This window comes from Anguilla rostrata, chromosome 1 (assembly GCF_018555375.3).
Source record: "Anguilla rostrata isolate EN2019 chromosome 1, ASM1855537v3, whole genome shotgun sequence".
NCBI lineage: Eukaryota > Metazoa > Chordata > Actinopteri > Anguilliformes > Anguillidae > Anguilla > Anguilla rostrata.
This window is the reverse complement of record NC_057933.1, coordinates 75,754,819-75,772,998: the sequence shown is the minus strand read 5'-3', so window position 1 is coordinate 75,772,998 and position 18,180 is coordinate 75,754,819.

Below are 18,180 nucleotides of genomic sequence, written 5' to 3'. Positions count from 1 at the left end.
CAGGCTCCGCCACAGGCGCGCGGCCTCTGAGGGGACGCACGTTTCCTGTGGAAAGGTTAGCCCCTCCCTTTTCAGCGCCGTAACGCGCGGTAACCAACCCGAGTCCGGGCGGAGATGAGGAGGCCGACCAACCGACGCTCGAAGCGATGAAAAAAAATGCGGCACACGGGCATATCCGGCTCCGGAAAAAAAATAAAATAAAAATGAACGTTTTTAAAACAAACATTAGTTTAAAAAAGATTTAAAAACTAAAAACCCCTGACCAAGTTTGAAGGAGGTGGGTAAGGGGGGGGGGGGGGGGTGCGAGGGGTGTAATCTTGTAAAAAATGAAGCAGAACTTGAAAGATGGGCTCTAATTTTGGTTCCGAGTCAGGTTTTGCACTGCGGTGTTGATTTTACAGCTATGCACAAAAAACCCTGCAGTAAATCTGGGCCTGGAAGCATTATGTGTACATTTCTTAAATTTCTTACATTTATTAAATGTACTGATTGGATCCCCAGGCTTCAGGTGACCTGTCCAGTGTGTGGATGGGCCCCATGGTCTGGTATCTGTTAAGGCTCTGTTCCAGTGTGTGGATGGGCCCCATGGTCTGGTATCTGTTAAGGCTCTGTTCCAGTGTGTGGATGGACCCCATGGTCTGGTATCTGTTAAGGCTCTGTTCCAGTGTGTGGATGGGCCCCATGGTCTGGTACCTGTTAAGGCTCTGTTCCAGTGTGTGGATGGGCCCCATGGTCTGGTATCTGTTAAGGCTCTGTTCCAGTGTGTGGATGGACCTCATGGTCTGGTATCTGTTAAGGCTCTGTTCTAGTGTGTGGATGGGCCCCATGGTCTGGTATCTGTTAAGGCTCTGTTCCAGTGTGTGGATGGGCCCCATGGTCTGGTATCTGTTAAGGCTCTGTTCCAGTGTGTGGATGGGCCCCATGGTCTGGTATCTGTTAAGGCTCTGTTCCAGTGTGTGGATGGGCCCCATGGTCTGGTATCTGTTAAGGCTCTGTTCCAGTGTGGATGGGCCCCATGGTCTGGTATCTGTTAAGGCTCTGTTCCAGTGTGTGGATGGGCCCCATGGTCTGGTATCTGTTAAGGCTCTGTTCCAGTGTGTGGATGGGCCCCATGGTCTGGTATCTGTTAAGGCTCTGTTCCAGTGTGTGGATGGCCCCATGGTCTGGTATCTGTTAAGGCTCTGTTCCAGTGTGTGGATGGGCCCCATGGTCTGGTATCTGTTAAGGCTCTGTTCCAGTGTGTGGATGGGCCCCATGGTCTGGTATCTGTTAAGGCTCTGTTCCAGTGTGTGGATGGGCCCCATGGTCTGGTATCTGATTAAGGCTCTGTTCCAGTGTGTGGATGGCCCCAGGTCTGGTATCTGATAAGGCTCTGCTTCCAGTGTGTGGATGGGCCCCATGGTCTGGTATCTGTTAAGGCTCTGTTCCAGTGTGTGGATGGGCCCCATGGTCTGGTATCTGTTAAGGCTCTGTTCCAGTGTGTGGATGGGCCCATGGTCTGGTATCTGTTAAGGCTCTGCTCCAGTGTGTGGATGGCCCCAGGTCTGGTATCTGATAAGGCTCTGCTTCCAGTGTGTGGATGGGCCCCACTGGTCTGGTATCTGTAAGGCTCTGTTCCAGTGTGTGGATGGGCCCCACGGTCTGGTATCTGATAAGGCTCTGTTCCAGTGTGTGGATGGGCCCCACGGTCTGGTATCTGATAAGGCTCTGCTCCAGTGTGTGGATTGGCCCCACGGTCTGGTATCTGATAAGGCTCTGCTCCAGTGTGTGGATGGGCCCCAGGTCTGTGTATCTGATAAGGCTCTGTTCCAGTGTGTGGATGGGCCCCACTGGTCTGGTATCTGTTAAGGCTCTGTTCCAGTGTGTGGATGGGCCCCATGGTCTGGTATCTGTTAAGGCTCTGTTCCAGTGTGTGGATGGGCCCCATGGTCTGGTATCTGTTAAGGCTCGTGTTCCAGTGTGTGGATGGGCCCCATGGTCTGGTATCTGTTAAGGCTCTGTTCCAGTGTGTGGATGGGCCCATGGTCTGGTATCTGTTAAGGCTCTGTTCCAGTGTGTGGATGGGCCCCATGGTCTGGTATCTGTTAAGGCTCTGTTCCAGTGTGTGGATGGGCCCCATGGTCTGGTATCTGTTAAGGCTCTGTTCCAGTGTGTGGATGGGCCCCATGGTCTGGTATCTGTTAAGGCTCTGTTCCAGTGTGTGGATGGGCCCATGGTCTGGTATCTGTTAAGGCTCTGTTCCAGTGTGTGGATGGTCTATGGTCTGATATCTGTTAAGGCTCTGTTCCAGTGTGTGGATGGGCCCCATGGTCTGGTATCTGTTAAGGCTCTGTTCCAGTGTGTGGATGGTCCCATGGTCTGGTATCTGTTATGGCACTGTTCCAGTCTGTGGATGGCCCCATGGTCTGGTATCTGTTAAGGCACTATTCCAGTGTGTGGATGGGGCCCATGGTCTGGTGTCTTTTAAGGCTCTGTTCCAGTGTGTGGATGGGTCCCATGGTCTGGTATCTGTTAAGGCTCTGTTCCAGTGTGTGGATTGGCCCCACGGTCTGGTATCTGATAAGGCTCTGTCCAGTGTGTGGATGGGCCCCATGGTCTGGTATCTGATAAGGCTCTGCTCCAGTGTGTGGATTGGCCCCACGGTCTGGTATCTGATAAGGCTCTGCTCCAGTGTGTGGATGGGCCCCACGGTCTGGTATCTGATAAGGCTCTGTTCCAGTGTGTGGATGGGCCCCACGGTCTGGTATCTGATAAGGCTCTGCTCCAGTGTGTGGATTGGCCCCACGGTCTGGTATCTGATAAGGCTCTGTTCCAGTGTGTGGATGGGCCCCATGGTCTGGTATCTGTTAAGGCTCTGTTCCAGTGTGTGGATGGGCCCCATGGTTTGGTATCTGTTAAGGCTCTGTTCCAGTGTGTGGATGGGCCCTATAGCCTGGTATCTATTAAGGCTCTGTTCCAGTGTGTAGATGGGCCCCATGGTCTGGTATCTGTTAAGGCTCTGTTCCAGTGTGTGGATGGGTCCCATGGTCTGGTATGGTCTGGTATCTGTTAAGGCTCTGTTCCAGTGTGTGGATGGCCCATGGTCTGGTATCTGTTAAGGCTCTGTTCCAGTGTGTGGATGGGCCCCATGGTCTGGTATCTGTTAAGGCTCTGTTTCAGTGTGTGGATGTGCCCATGGTCTGGTATCTGTTAAGGCTCTGTTCCAGTGTGTGGATGGGCCCCATGGTCTGGTATCTGTTAAGGCTCTGTTCCAGTGTGTGGATGGGCCCATGGTCTGGTATCTGTTAAGGCTCTGTTCCAGTGTGTGGATGGGCCCATGGTCTGGTATCTGTTAAGGCTCTGTTCCAGTGTGTGGATGGGCCCATGGTCTGGTATCTGTTAAGGCTCTGTTCCAGTGTGTGGATGGGCCCCATGGTCTGCTATCTGTTAAGGACTGTTCCAGTGTGTGGATGGCCCCATGGTCTGGTATCTGTTAAGGCTCGTTCTAGTGTGTGGATGGACCCCATGGTCTGGTATCTGTTAAGGCTCAGTTCCAGTGTGTGGATGGGCCCCATGGTCTTGTATCTGTTAAGGCTCAGTTCCAGTGTGTGGATGAAAATGCAGGTTTGGGCTCCTGTCTTTGTCTTCAATTTCCACAAAGGCTTCAGTTTCAGTGACATGGCGTCTGCACTTTCAGCGGTTCGGATCTCACTGATCTCACCTGTCGGTCAATAAACCATCAAAACCGTACCCCCCTTCCTAAAGCAGTCACCCACTGCACAGCACGTCGTAGGAAATGGCGGTGCGACGGCAAGTTGACCTGGCAGATTAGCATTCCGGTGGCGTGAACATGAGGCTTTTGTTCTTCGTGGTGATGCCACAGCTTAACATGGCCTTAAGAGGTTACACCAACCCCCAATAAATATCAAAGAACAAAGAACAACGAATCGGAGAACAATTAACAGCTTTTTGCAATTTAGGGATCGCAATTATACTTTCGAAAACCAGCTATATGTGGGGCCCACGAGCCGAGATTAAAAAAAAAAAATAAAAAAAAATGATCGAACAGATATGTTGAAAAAGGAAAAATTGGTTTAGTGGCACACACACTGTACACGCAGGTCCTCCAAGGAGAGCTGGCCATATATCAGGTCACTCAACGAATGCTGTCCTGAAACAAAAAAAAAAATAAAAGATTACATGTAATTCTCCTGGGGCGTCTGTGGCTCGCTCTGGCGTCTGTGTGAAAGGAGGAGGGAAAAAAAAAAAAGGTGAAGGAAACGCGTGGTCTCTTTCCTCTTTCCGCATGACGGAAAGCGATTGTTTTTGAGCCATAGTTATAGATGGCCATCGATCGCACCTCTCCTCCTGGGGGGGCTGGGCTGATGGGGGTTCTTTTATTATTAAATCGCACTGCCGAACCGTGATGGGGCACAGGGTTTGGGGTCAGGGAGGTCGAGGGGTCGAGGGGTCGAGGGGTTTGGGGGGGGTGGGGGGTGGGGGGAGAGTCATGTGAGCAGCGCAGGGGAATACATTTTTTGTTTTTATAAATACTGAGTGTAATAGTCAATGCTTCAGATCCCCCCCCCTCACTCCCCCCACAGAGTTTCTTTTCAAAATTGCCTTTCCCTTCTGAGTGGGAAAAGTGTGTGTGTGTGAGGGGGTTGGGGGGGGGGGGCGGGGGGGTTTAAAAAAAACCTGTACCACTGTTGCCACTAATCAAAGGGTATTGTGCTCTATCTGGGTCACTGACATCAGGACCTCAGTGAGGAAAGATGTGTGTGTGGTGTGTGTGAGCGTTGGTGTGTGTGTGTGTGTGTGTGTGTGGAGGGGGGGCGGAGGTTAAAAAAAAAACCTATACCACTGTTGCTGCTAATCAAAGGGTATTGTGCTCTATCTGGTTCATTTAACATCAGTGAAGCAAGGTGTGTGTGCGTCAGTGTGTGTGTGTCAGTGTGTGTGTGTGCATCATTGGCAGCTTCTCAGTCTGAACAGAGGCACTGCTTTTCCACATCACTGCATGGCACCTGAATAAGTATTATGAGGTTCTTCTGTAACCTGACTGATTAACCAGCTTTACTGTTTGAACATTACGTCATTTATGGACTTTGACATTAGGTAGATATAAATTTCTGAGACATAAGAAAAATTGATAGAATTAAGATGTGTTTTAGTGTGTGTGTGTGTGTGTGTGTGTGTGTGGTAGAGAGTGTGTGTGTGTGTGTGGGTGTGTGGTAGAGAGTGTGTGTGTGGGTGTGGGTGTGTGTGTGTTCCTCAACGTTTGGCTATTCCTCCTGTCCGCTTAACAGGTTGTCTGTTCGACGCTAACCCAAGTGTTCTTTTTGGGTCTCGTATCTTCTGACATATTACCACTGCGCTTCTCCCCGCGCATAACTGCTGTCCCCCCCCCCGCACCCCCCCCCTTCCCCCCACCCACCCACTCACCCCCCCAACCGCTTGGAAATAGAATTACGGTGGTTGATGTTGTTGTTGTTTTGTTTTGGGTTTTTTTGTCGGCGGTTCACTTGCGGCCGGGGACGTCGGACACCGGGACGCGATCCGATGAGCACGTGGAGCCCTAGCGAGAGGGAGCTGGCAGTCGGCAGGCCGGGGCTCTGGAGTAATTACCTTTATTCACCCGCACCTGACGAACCTGAGGAGAGGCCTAATCAGGAGCGCGAGTGCCGAATACCAACGAGACGTGCGTGTGTGTGTGTGCGGGAAAACGCCCAATCAAATGAGCTCGAGCTCGAGCTCCTTATTGGCTCGGCCGGGGCTAAGGGCGCTTGATCTCCTGATCTCTCATTGGCCGGTCGCCTGCGGCGGCTCGGGGTTCAAGGCTCGGGTCGTGCGTTGCGCGCGTGTAAGGGGTCAGGGAAATATCGACCGGGCTGGTGACTCAAGGGTTGCAGGTTCAATTCCCAGGTGGTGGCACAGCCGTCGTACCCTTGAGCTAGGCGCTTAGCCTGCGTCGCGTCAGTATATATCCAGCTGCATAAATGAATACTTAAGTTAAAAATGCTAAAAGCTGTGAGAGTCTCTCTGAATAACTGTGTCTGCTAAATGCCTATAATGTGATGTAATGGGAGCTGGACTGGTCAGCTACAGGGTACTGCCATAACACCGATCTCCCCTTATCAGCATGTAATAGAAACTCTAACCCAGAGCAATTTACCCAGATCATAGTTTTACGATCCACTTATACAGCTGGATATTTTTACTGAAGTAATTCAAGTTTAATAAATGTCTGTAATGTAATGTAATGTAATGTGAGCTGGTCTGGTCAGCTACAAGTTACTGCTGTAATGCAGATCTCCAACATTTCTGCATGTAACAGACACTCTAACCCAGAGAAACTTGCACACACTGTAGTTTTACAATCCATCGATACAGCTGGATATTTTTACTGAGTAATTGAGTGCCTTGCTCAAGGTCACAACAGCACTATCCCAAATGGGAATTGAACCCAAAACTGTTGAGTTACAAGCCACCAGGGGTAATGAATGAGACAGCTGGTGTAGGGATAGAAGGCCTACAATGCTCATCATCACATCACAGTATCACACACCTGAACACAAAGTGTGTGTGTGGTAGGTTTGGGGGTACACTGTTGGTTTGGGGTTGCACTGTGGGTTTGGGGTTACACTGTGAGTTTGGTGGTACACTGTGGGTTTGGGGGTTAGGGTGCACTGTGAGTGTGAGAACTGTGAGAACTTGCAGCATTTCCCCCCAAAAAAACAGAAAACAAAAAACATGAGAGTTTGGGTGGAGAGAGTTTGCGGGAAGGCAAGATGGAGTCGGAGCAACACCAGCAGTCAGACCTGTCAGCCTCTGCCACACTTTTAAATAATTAAGGAACTCTTTAATAAGCAGGGCTGGGCGATAAACCATATCGAAGATGATTATGGCTTTGGCCATTACTCTCTGACTTCTGCCTATGTTTACTGTGTGAACTGGACTTCCTGTGTTCATGGCTATGGATAACTGATACATAATGAGTTTTGTACCTTATCGGACCTGTGTATTGTAGTTGTTCCAGTGACATTCGGTATGCACTTATTGTTCGTCGCTTTGGATAAAAGCGTCCACCAAAAAAATGTAGTGTAATGTAACCATGATTATAGAATGTTTCTTAAGTGTAATAGCCATAATCTTTTCTTTCTTCTCTGCTGATCATGTGATGTGTTTTTGTCAATCACATGGAAGCTGCATGGCCTCGCTGCTGATTGGACGCCATATCTACGCCCAGTAGATTTTACACGGCCTCTGAAGTTTCCATGTTTACTGCCGCGTCGGGTTTGATTGAAGCGAAAAGACCAGAGAAAGCCATTACACCACACGGCAGTGATTGAATTACGCTTTTAAAAAATGCATGGTTTATCGCGCGATCGAACATGGAAGTATATTTTTCCATTTAATTCCCGACTTCGAAGCTCAGATTTTTATTTTTATTTTGCTTGAATATTTTGCACAGTAACATTTGCAGGGTGCACACAAGGGTTGTTTTATGTTTACTATCCGATTTTCGAATGTTATTCAATATTTCACACCGATTCAGTGTTCACATTCCAAATAGAAACAGTAAAATTTATTACTGTGTTTCAATTACATTTCAGTTTCAGTTACATGTACAATATATTTCAGTTGACTTTTCAATTGAAAACCAAACACTAACAAATACCATCATACCGTCAATAATATGAAAAATATCACAATATGATATTTTGGCCATATCACCCAGCCCTGGGGTACATTGTGAGTTTGGGGGTACACTCTGGGTTGAGGGGTATGCTGTGGGTTTGTGGATACACTGCGTGTTTGCGGATACACTGTCGCTTTGGGGGTGTGCTGTGTGTTTTGGGGTTCAGGGGTATGCTGTGGGTTTGGGGGTACACTGTGCTGGAGGAACACACCCTGCAGTCATAGTGAATGAGGATGGAACAATGGGAAAAATTCAGAAGTGGAAAAATTAGTTTCTTGGAAAGATACCCGTGCCAGAGGCCGCTGTGGCCAGCAGCCTGGAGGCGTATGATTCAGCACGACGTCACCCCAGGGAGGGAGGAATCCGGTCAACAGGATGACCGCGTCTCACCGCTCACCGGCGCCCCCTCCTGGTCGGTCACTCGCCCACAGTCTGGCGGCAGGGGCAGCGCCTGCCTCCGATTAAGCGCCCGCGCGGCTCACCTTCCCGGCTACGGCGTGAGAGGAAACGGCGGCTTGGCGGCTGGGCTAGCGCTCTCTCCGGAGCCGACAGAGCGAGCCGCCGCGACGAGGGGGCGCTAACGTGCTAACGTGCTTAAGCTAACGACCCGTCCCATCACTGGGGGGGAGAAAACACGAGCCGGATTTGAGTTTTATTTTATTTATTTTTTAATAAGCCAGAACGAGCGGGGCTCGGAGGAGATGACACAACCGCGCGCGAGCGCATTAGAGGAGCCGTTAGGGGGGGGGAGCCGTGGCAGGTACGGGAACATCCGCGGGGCGCAGGCCCGCCCCCCTGTCCCACCACCTGCCACTGCCCGAGGGGTACGGAAGCAGATGGCGTGGGATGGGGGGACGGGGGGACGGGGGGGTGGTCTTGGCAGGCGTTGGATTTTTGGGCGACGGTCCAGAGCAGTCGGAAGGAGGAGAGGAGTCGGAGGTGTGCAGCAGGCCCGTTATGGGAGATCGGGGGGTGGGTGGGGGGGGGGGGCGGGGTTGACGGATGGCGGTAATATCGGTGCACCACCCCAGGGTTCACAGGTACCAGCTCAACAGCTGGCCGGGGTCCACTCCCCGCCCCTACGACACTGCGGGGCAGATCGGGGGTGGAGGGGGAGAGGGGTGGGGGGGGGGAGCGATTTTAATGCCAAAATTGAGTGAATCCAGGTGCAACCGCGGGGAGACCAGGAAGACAGGCAACGTCCTTGTTGAGCAGCGGCAAGCAGACTCTTACAGAAACACCGCATCCTGCAACGTGTGGAAGTGAAATATATTTATCAGCACCAGAAAAAAATGGGCATATGTATCTTACCACCACTTTTTTGATATTGTAATGTGTTATTTAAACATTATTCACTTTGCGTAGGTGGAGATAATGTAAAAATATAAAAATGGCCCAGACAAGCTCAGTACATGTCAAGATTGTTTCAAAGGAAAGTACTGAAATAGCAGCTTGTTTTATTAACATTACTAACATTTCAAATACGCTGACATGAGATCACATACTTAAGTACAGTTATTCTATTCTATTCTATTCTATTAATCCCTTTAAGGTGTGAGGTCACAAATATGTGATTAGAATGTTCTGAAGTGAACATTCTAATGCTGATGCAATTAACTCTACTGGTAATTGAACGCAACGGAGTTCAAGAGCACTGACGTAGAATGTTGAAAAACCATTCGGAGAAACCAACTCTTCAAAGGGTTAACTAGAACAACAAAACTAAGCCATATTTTAATGCCGTTCTGCACACGTTCTTTTTGACTTTCCAAGAAACCTTGCGGGAATGTTTGGACAGCAAAAAAAAACAAAAAAACAGTCGCACTGTTTTAAAGAAGTCATTCAGCCGACACTTTTAGCTGAAGCGACTTAAGAGCAAGTGCATTTCACACACAGTGAAGGAGACAGCGAGGTCACAGTCAAATCAGGGCCGCCATCGAGGTGCATGCAACAATGCCTGCAATACAACTGGCTGTTTTTTTTTGTTTGTTTGTTTGTTTTTTTTTGTAGTGGCTTTTCGAACATTTGCTGCCTGTGAACCTGCCCTCCAGACAGAATGGGGAAGGGTGTACCACCATCGGGGGTGGGTGAGGGAGGAGAGGAGCCTGGGGCTGGATGAGGGGGGAGGGGGTTGTGGGGCGTGGCGGCCGGAAAAGAGACGGGACAGCCAGCAGGTGACTGCTCGCGGAACGACAGAGCGCGCCTCTGAGAGGTAACTATCGTCTGAAGACAGGAAGGGGGCGGCGACGTTCGCGGCTTGGCACGGCGGCGCGAGAGGTTTGAGCTGACGCCGAAAAGGGGGGGGGGGTGAAAAGGGGGACCCCCCCAATAGCTGGGCGTGTCTGTGATTCCGCAGTAGTGAGTGTTCACAGGTCCACTTGCTTTAGAGCATCCATTGATGACCATTGAACAATAATAAAATAATAATAATAATAATAATAATAATACATTGTATAAAGATATAGCACTTTTCGCACACTAAAAGTTCTTCGCAGTGATGAGGGGGAAATACTCGTCAGCCGCCACAGACCTGGGCGATGCACGTCAGCCATTTTGCACCAGAACGCTCACCACACCTCAGCTGAGGTGGAGAGGGAGAGGATAATTTTTTAGCCAGATAAATCAGGGGATGATTAGGTGGCTGGTTGAGAGAGCCAGGTCGGGAACTGAAGATGGACAGTGTATGTTTCAGGGATGTTTCTGGCATTGCTTAAGATCTGAGATTGCGATCGTGGACAGGGGGGGGGGGGGATTGTAATTCAAATAAAGTCATGGGCACACACACCTACTTTGCGTGATACGTGTCCTGTGTGCTTATTGTTAAATTTTGTTACTATGACAACATCCTCCGGCCCCTTGACTTTTCGTATTGTGATGTCACCTCCCGGAAATAAGCTGTACAAACCAGAATGCAGCCTGTTATTTATGGACATAAATTTCCTTTTTTAAGCAAGCAGGCACATCGAAATTGCTTTTTAAATATTCCCTCCACAGGCAGTGCAACTGGATTTGTAATTTAATTTCAATTTTACCTTCCTTCCTGGTTCTGTACATGCATTCTAACTACCGAAACAAAAGCCAATTTGTGTTTGTGTGGGTTTTAAAAATCAATTTTAAAATGTAGCAAAACTCAAATAATACAGGAACAGGGCAGAACAAATCATTTGCATTACCCCCTCTCATGTTCCAAAGTTATTATTGAAATAGAGCTCCTGCATTTCTTAGAGAGACTATAACAAGAGAAATCAGTGAAATCTCTCTCTCTCTCTCTGACTCTCTCTCACACACTCACACATACTCTGTCTCTCTCTCTTTCTCCTTCTCTCATGCACACTCCCTTTCTCCCTTTCTGTCTCTGTTTTTCCCTCTCTAATTCTCACAATCCCTCTCTCTTTCTTTCTCTCTCTCTCTCATTCTCTCCCATTCAAATAGTCAGGTTCGGTAATGGGAAGAGCATACAAATTATGCATTAATTTTGGAAGCTGACAAATGTTTTGCAATTCTTTTGCAATTTGGAGAATGGATGGGTGCATTTGTGAGCCTGATGAAGGTGAAAGTTTTGAATTCATGTTTTGAGGTGGAATGAAACACTGATTTTGTTTGAATTGTTTTTTATTTTTTACTTTCTGTCTTTGTTTCTGTTTTTCCTGTCTTTTTTATTTTAACATTTGATTTTATTGATATATACCTTTTCCTTTTTTTTTTGTAAATCGTGGGGATTTGGGAAGATTTTTAAATTTTTATTATTATTAATAAAGGGAACGTAAAAGTGAAAAAGTCTCCTCTTCTCTCACACACACTCCCTCTGTCTCTCTCTCACATACACTCTCTCACACACTCCCTCTCTCTGTCTCTCTCTTACATATTCTCTCACACACTCTCTGTCTCTCTCACGTGCATTCTCTCACACACTCCGTCTCTCTCTCACTTACACTCTCTCACACACTCAAACTCTCTGTCTGTGTCTCTCTCCTCACACACTCCCTCTATCTGTCTGTCTCTCTCTCACATACACTCTCTCACATACTCCAACTCTCTGTCTGTCTCTCTCTCCTCACACACTCCCTCTTTCTGTCTCTCTCTCACACGCTTTCACACCCTTCCCCCTGCTCTCTCTCTCTCTCTCTCTCCGTCTCTGTTAGCAGCTGGAGAGACAGCGCAGTGATTTGCAGTGGGGGAGGGGGGAGGTGTGCATTGGTCTTTGCCTGATGGCGTGATGAAGATGGATGACAGGAGGAAGACGGGCGGCGGCTCGTTAGGGATGACTTCTGGGAGTTCAATGCTCGTTACTGAACTTCAGAGTGCAGGGCCAGACAGGAAGTCAGCAACCTTCAGCTTGTTTCAACACAACCAACCCCACCCCCAGACTGTGCCAGCATGCCTGCCCCCCCCCCCACCCCCCTCCCGGATGGGACATCAGACAGTGTCGGCATGCCCCCCCCCCCCCCCCCCACCTTGAGCCTTCTGTGACTCATATCTGTCACAGCGCCTCCAAACTACATTACCCACCAGCCCCCTCCCCAACCCCCCCTCTGGCATTACATCTCGGACGGCAGTGGACAATGTTGGATGTCACTACCAATCCAAGCCATAGCCATAGCATTCTTCTGTGTGTGCGTGTGTGTGAGTGTGTGTGTGTGCGGTTGTGTATGTGTGTGTCTGGGTGTTTTAAACATGCATGCAATGGCACTACCCAGGGAATGAACTGTAAAAAATGAAAATAAAAAGTGCAGGTCTAACGTTGCCCAAACTCCTCACTCAAACAGCGAACCCAGGGCCAGAACAGGAACGTTTGAGAGTGGTGTGGTTGGGTTAAATAGTTTGTAAATGCTTTATAAATGCTTTATAAATACATTACAGATAATTTATAAATGTACTATGACATCCTGTAATACAACAGGTTCGTGAAAACATGCTCCAGTTTAAATTTCCATGGCATTGTCACTACACTTGTGTGTTGCTATTATTTCTAATATAAGATTATTCTATAAACACAATAATATTTATTATAATGTTATTTGGATTACTTTAACCTTGTAGACACCAGTCAAAAACTCCAGCAGATGACAGACAGTTTTAAAAGAAACATCCATTTGGACCTGGTAGCGAGGGCAACAATGTTTCTGTATGTGAGATTGTATTGCGTTATTATTATTTTTCGTATTGGTTAGTTTAAAGCGTTTCGATGGAAATTTGCCAGGAAAAGATTCTGAACTGTTTTCCTGTCCAGCTGTCAGAGAACTCTGCGTGGTCCTTTGGAGACAGTCACCGTGGCGACCCTTTTAGCCACTGTGATGTGTGGCGGTCTTAGCGGCTCACACCTGGGCACCTGGGAGCCACAGAAACGGGGGTGGGGGGGGGGGGGGAGAGAAGACTGTGACCTATTCAGGCCTCACCAACACACAGCTGTGCCTCTCTGGGGATGGGAGGAGAACAAGCACTTCCAATGACACATGTATCAGAGTGAATTGAGGTAGTGTGTGCGTGTGTGTGTGTGTGTCTGCCTGTGCGCGTGTGTGTGTGTGTGTGTGTGTGTCCGTGTGTGTTTGGGTGTATGTGTCGTGTGTCAGTGTGCCTGTGTGTGTTGTGTGTGTGTTGTTGGTGTCAGTGTGTGTGTGTGTGTGTGTGTGCATGCGTGTCAATGTGTGTGTCCATGTACGTGCGTGTGTGTGTGTGTGCGTGCGGTGTCATGTGTGTGTGGTGTGTCTGTGTGTGTGTGTGTGCGTGCGTGTCTGTGTGTGTGTGTGCGTGTCTGTGTGTGTGTGTGTGCGTGCGCTGCCCCTCAAGCCAGCAGGACCAGGCGTCTGCTTATCAGCCTGGCCCAGCTCACCGCTCTGGGCTCCGGCACGGGGGGAGGGAGGAGGGCAGTTTAGCCGAGCGCGTGAACGCACGGCCTGAGTTAGCCCTGCGGGGTTAGAGCGCAAACTGTAATCAGGCTGGGGCCCCAGGCGGAGGGCTCTCAGCAGAGGCCGCTTTACCCATTACAGGTTATACACACTGGGGGCTGAGGACTGCGTAGTAGCTGGATGGAGCTGTTATTTGAGCGTGTATCCTAGTTTTTTTTTTGTTTTTTTTTCGCCGCAGAGACCGCACAGTGACTGGAGGTGTAGTGCGGCAGTCTAGAGGGGCAGGGTGCGTCAAGGTGCGGGCCTGACCCAGCACTGTCCCTCCCCCTGGTTCATGCCCAGGCCTTGACGCAGCCCAGAGCTCCAGATGCGTCGCCCTGCCCGCCCTGTCTAGACTGCACGCCGCACTTCCCCTTCATTTGGGCTTCTGCTTTCCCAGCTAGTTTATTACCTCGGCTGTAACCGGCTCAAACCCGTTTTATTTGCTGTGATAGATCCCCGATTACATTTCTGTTACATCCGTTCTACCGCTGCTTTACACCAGGCCGGCCCGTGGAGGATGGGCTCCCCCCTCTGCAGCCGTGTTCCTGCCAACATTTCTTCCCATCGGGGAATTTTTTCTTGCCACTGTTTTTTTTGAGGGTTTTTCTCCCCACTGGGGAGTTTCTCTGTTACTTTGTGTGTGTGTGTGTGTGTGTGTGGTGTCCATGTGCGTGTGTGTGTGTGTGTGCGTGTGTGCGTGTACATGCATAGAAACACTTACAGCCTATGGATAGAGCCACCATCACCACGGCAGCTGTGTCCCAGTTTCAGACAGACCATAATGCTCGGCACAGACCAGGACAAAATACATATTTAAAAAACTTTAACCCATCAGACCCCTGGAATAATCTACTTAATTCCTACAGATTATTAAGACATTTTATGGGGGGAAAAACTGTATGTTCCCCTGAATATGTAGAACAAAACCTTCTGTTTGATTTCACAGAAGATTTTTTTACACTTTTTTTTGATCAGTGAACGAGTTTCCACTGAAAATGAAGGAGGAAAGCTAAGAGGCTCCACCTGCCCATTATTTGAGTCTTGATTGACAGCCCGGACTGGTTTATAGACGTGGGTTTAGACCAGGATTTAGACTCAAAACTACAAGCTTTAGGTCCCAGTACTCTGTAAAATATCTGCTTTTGAGCTTAGGAAGGCACTGGTGCGACGACATGATTCATGTTTCCCCGAGATATTTTTCGGTACGATTGCTGAAGAACTTATGTTAAAGGTTTTTTTTTTTTTTTTTTTTCCTCTGTACGTTTAACTAGCTATATTTCAGCCGGAGCTCAGATTTCATTGCCGGGAGGAAGATCGCTTTATCTGACCGGAGTTGGAAATAAACGGTGCCGAGCGCTCCTTTTTACGTTTTACGCTCCCCCTCTGCGCGGCCCATAATTCATCACACAGGTTTCCTGCCCCAGTCTGGGGCAGTCTGGGAAACGTGAGGTTGCACAAATCCAGATTTCATACAACAGTGTCTGAGAGAACAAGAACAAGCTGCCCGTCTCCCAGCCAGAATTAAGCACAATAATAATAACGACATCTACAACAACAACAACAACAACAACAACAACAACAATAATAATAATAATAACAACAACCATAATAATAATAATAATAATACAACAAAAACAACACAACAACAACAACAACAAAAACAACATAATAATAATAATAATAATAATAATAATAATAATAATAATAATAATAATAATAAACCATCTATTTTCTATCTCGCTTACTTCTGGTCAGGGTTGCTGGGGGGCTGGAGCCTATCCCAGCATGCTTTGGGTGAAAGGCAGGAATACACTCTGGACACGTCACCATTCCATCGCAGGGCACACACACACACACCATTCACTCACACACTCATACACCAAGGACATTTTAGAGTCTCCAATTAGCCTGACCTGCGTGTCTTTGGACTGTGGGACGAACTGGAACCTGGAGCACCCGGAGGAAACCCACACGGACACGGGGAGAACATGCAAACTCCTCACAGAAAAGCTTTTTCAACTTATAGTTCAGCATTGCCGCCTCCTACAACAATCCAATAGCGACCAAGAACACGCGCAAGCCCACTTCTGAACAACGGTCAGGGAGAAGATTTTATGCGACCAGTTGTCTGTCAAATGGAGCTTTTGCGACTGAACGGCAGCCAGCAAGGACGCAGTGGCCCGCCGGCGGCCAGCCGTCGGCCAGCCAGCGCCTTGCCAACCCTGGACGGCGGCCCCGATAGCAAGCGGCAGAGGTGAAGCGTTTCGGGATCGGCGGTTAAGAGAATTCAAACCGCGAACATTCCGTCGCTAACGTTGGCCGCTAACGGTGACGTTAGCCGACGCCGCTCTGACTGCGCTAGCGTGTCGGCGACAGGCCCCCATTTCCGGGTCGTTTCCGGCGGCGACTCGAAGCCCCTGCTGTTCGTCTCGTCGTTCTCTTACACTCATTAAGCCCTTAACTGTGGATACAGCATTCTTTTTTTTTTTTTTTAAATCCCTCTGGACTTCCAAAAAAAAAAAAAAAATCTTATTACAAAAATCCACAGGAATGAAGCAGAGAGAGAGGTGGAACAGAATTTTTTAAATTTTTTTAATTTAAACAGTGAGAAACTCATTATCAGCCCAGACTACTCTAACCACGCTAATGGCATTCTACAACCCAAGAGCCTGTTACTGAAAGGCGACAGAGGGAGCAGGCCACCCATTTCAGACACGACCTGTCTGCGGAGGGGAGGCCGCCTGCTCTGGTCCGGGCCGGGACGTGCGGAGGGGGGCGGCTACAGTGGCCCTTTGTCCTCAGATTAATCAGAGCACTAATTTAGTCAGGAAAACGACGAGCACTGTTGGGCTGAATGGCCTATTCTCGTCATTGTATTATATTATGTTATGTTATGCTATGCTACGTTACTGTATGTTATGTTATGCTAAGCTATGCTATGCAATTTTATGTTATGCTATGCTATGCTATGCCATGCTATGTTATGCTATGCTATGCCGTGTTATGCTATGCTATGTATGTCACTGTATGCTATGTTATGCAATTTTATGTTATGCTATGCTATGCTATGCCATGCCATGTTATGCTATGCTATGACATATTATGTTATATTATGCTATGCTATGTCACTGTATGCTATGCTATGCAATGCCATGTTGTGTTATGTTACAGAAGCAGGGGGACACTGTCTCACTTGGACAAAGAGGATATAGTGTTGGTAACGCTGGTTTGTTTCTGTCGATATTACCGTTACTTATTTTGTTTGTTTTTAAAGGTGCATGTGTCAAATCAATTAAACTGATTAGAGAAAAAAACATCTTTAGTCACACACCTTGCTCCTGAAACTCTGTTTTCTCCCCCCCAAAAATGGGAAGGGAGTGGGGTAGAGTACAAAGGTAGATGGAGGTAGGGGGCCATACGTGGTGTTGGGGGGAGGGGGGATATGGTGGAGTAGGTATGAGATTTTCACAGAAAAAAATTGGTTTGTTGTAGATGACATTTTTATTGATTGAAATAGGTATTTCCACTTCTCTCCGGGGTTTTGAGTGTGTGTGCGTGTGTATGTGTGTGTTTGTGTGCGTGTGCGTGTGCGTGTGTGTGTGTGTGTGTGCGCGTACCAGAAACCACATTTTCTCGGTGGTGTTTGATGAATTCTTTGTTTTGCCGCGCATGGCTGTCCAATCTCCGCCAATTTCACCTGAAAACTAAAAAAATAAATAAATAAATAAATAAAATAAAAAAGGGAGGGAAAAATGGAGGAATGATTCATGCGACCTGTTCTGATAGAAAAATTGTGCCGGCGTTTCGCAGAGCGGACGGATGAGAGAACAGGAGGGATAGAGCAGGGCTTGCAGCTCGGGAGGAAAAACAGAGGATGAGGAGGAAGAGAGAGGACATGGGGGGGGCACAAGGGGGGTGGGGGGGGGATGGGCTGTGGGGGAGGAGTGTAAATCTCGCCTCCTCCCCAGCCCCAGCCTGCCAGGGTCTTTGGCAGCGGACCGCTCTCCTTCCAGTTGGCGGGAGGTGGCTGGGGGGGTGGCGGTGGGGGCGGGGGTGGGGTGGAGGGGGGTGCCATGTTGGCGGACGCGATGCCAGAGGCCTGGAGTCAGCGAGCCGGGGCGAACCTTGAGTTCTTCAGCGTGACATTTAGAGCAGAGCGGGGCTTGGGGAGCGGGGGGGGGGGGGGGGTGAGGCGGGGAGGGAGAGAGAGAGGCAGGGTGAGGAAGAGGAGAACCAAGAAAGAAAGAAAAGAGGGCAAAATGGAAAAGCAAGAGAAACAACGAAGGGGGGGATGGGAGAGCAGGAGCGAGGGAAGGAGAGAGGAAGAATAAAAAAAAACTCTCTCTCTCCCTCCTCTCTCCCTCCCCCTCTCCCTCCCCTCTCTCACTCTTCTCCTCTCTCCCCCTTCACTCTCCTCCTCTCTTCTCCTCTCTCATTCTCCCCCCTCTCTTCCACTCTCTCCTCTCCCTCCTCTCTCTCTCTCTCTTCTCTCTCTCTCCCTCTCTCTCCTCCCCCTCTCCCCTCTCCTCTCTCTCTCTCTCTCTCTCTCTCTCTCTCTCCCCCTCTCCCTCTCTCTCTCTCTCTCTCTCTCTCAGGTTGGTGTGATGGCCG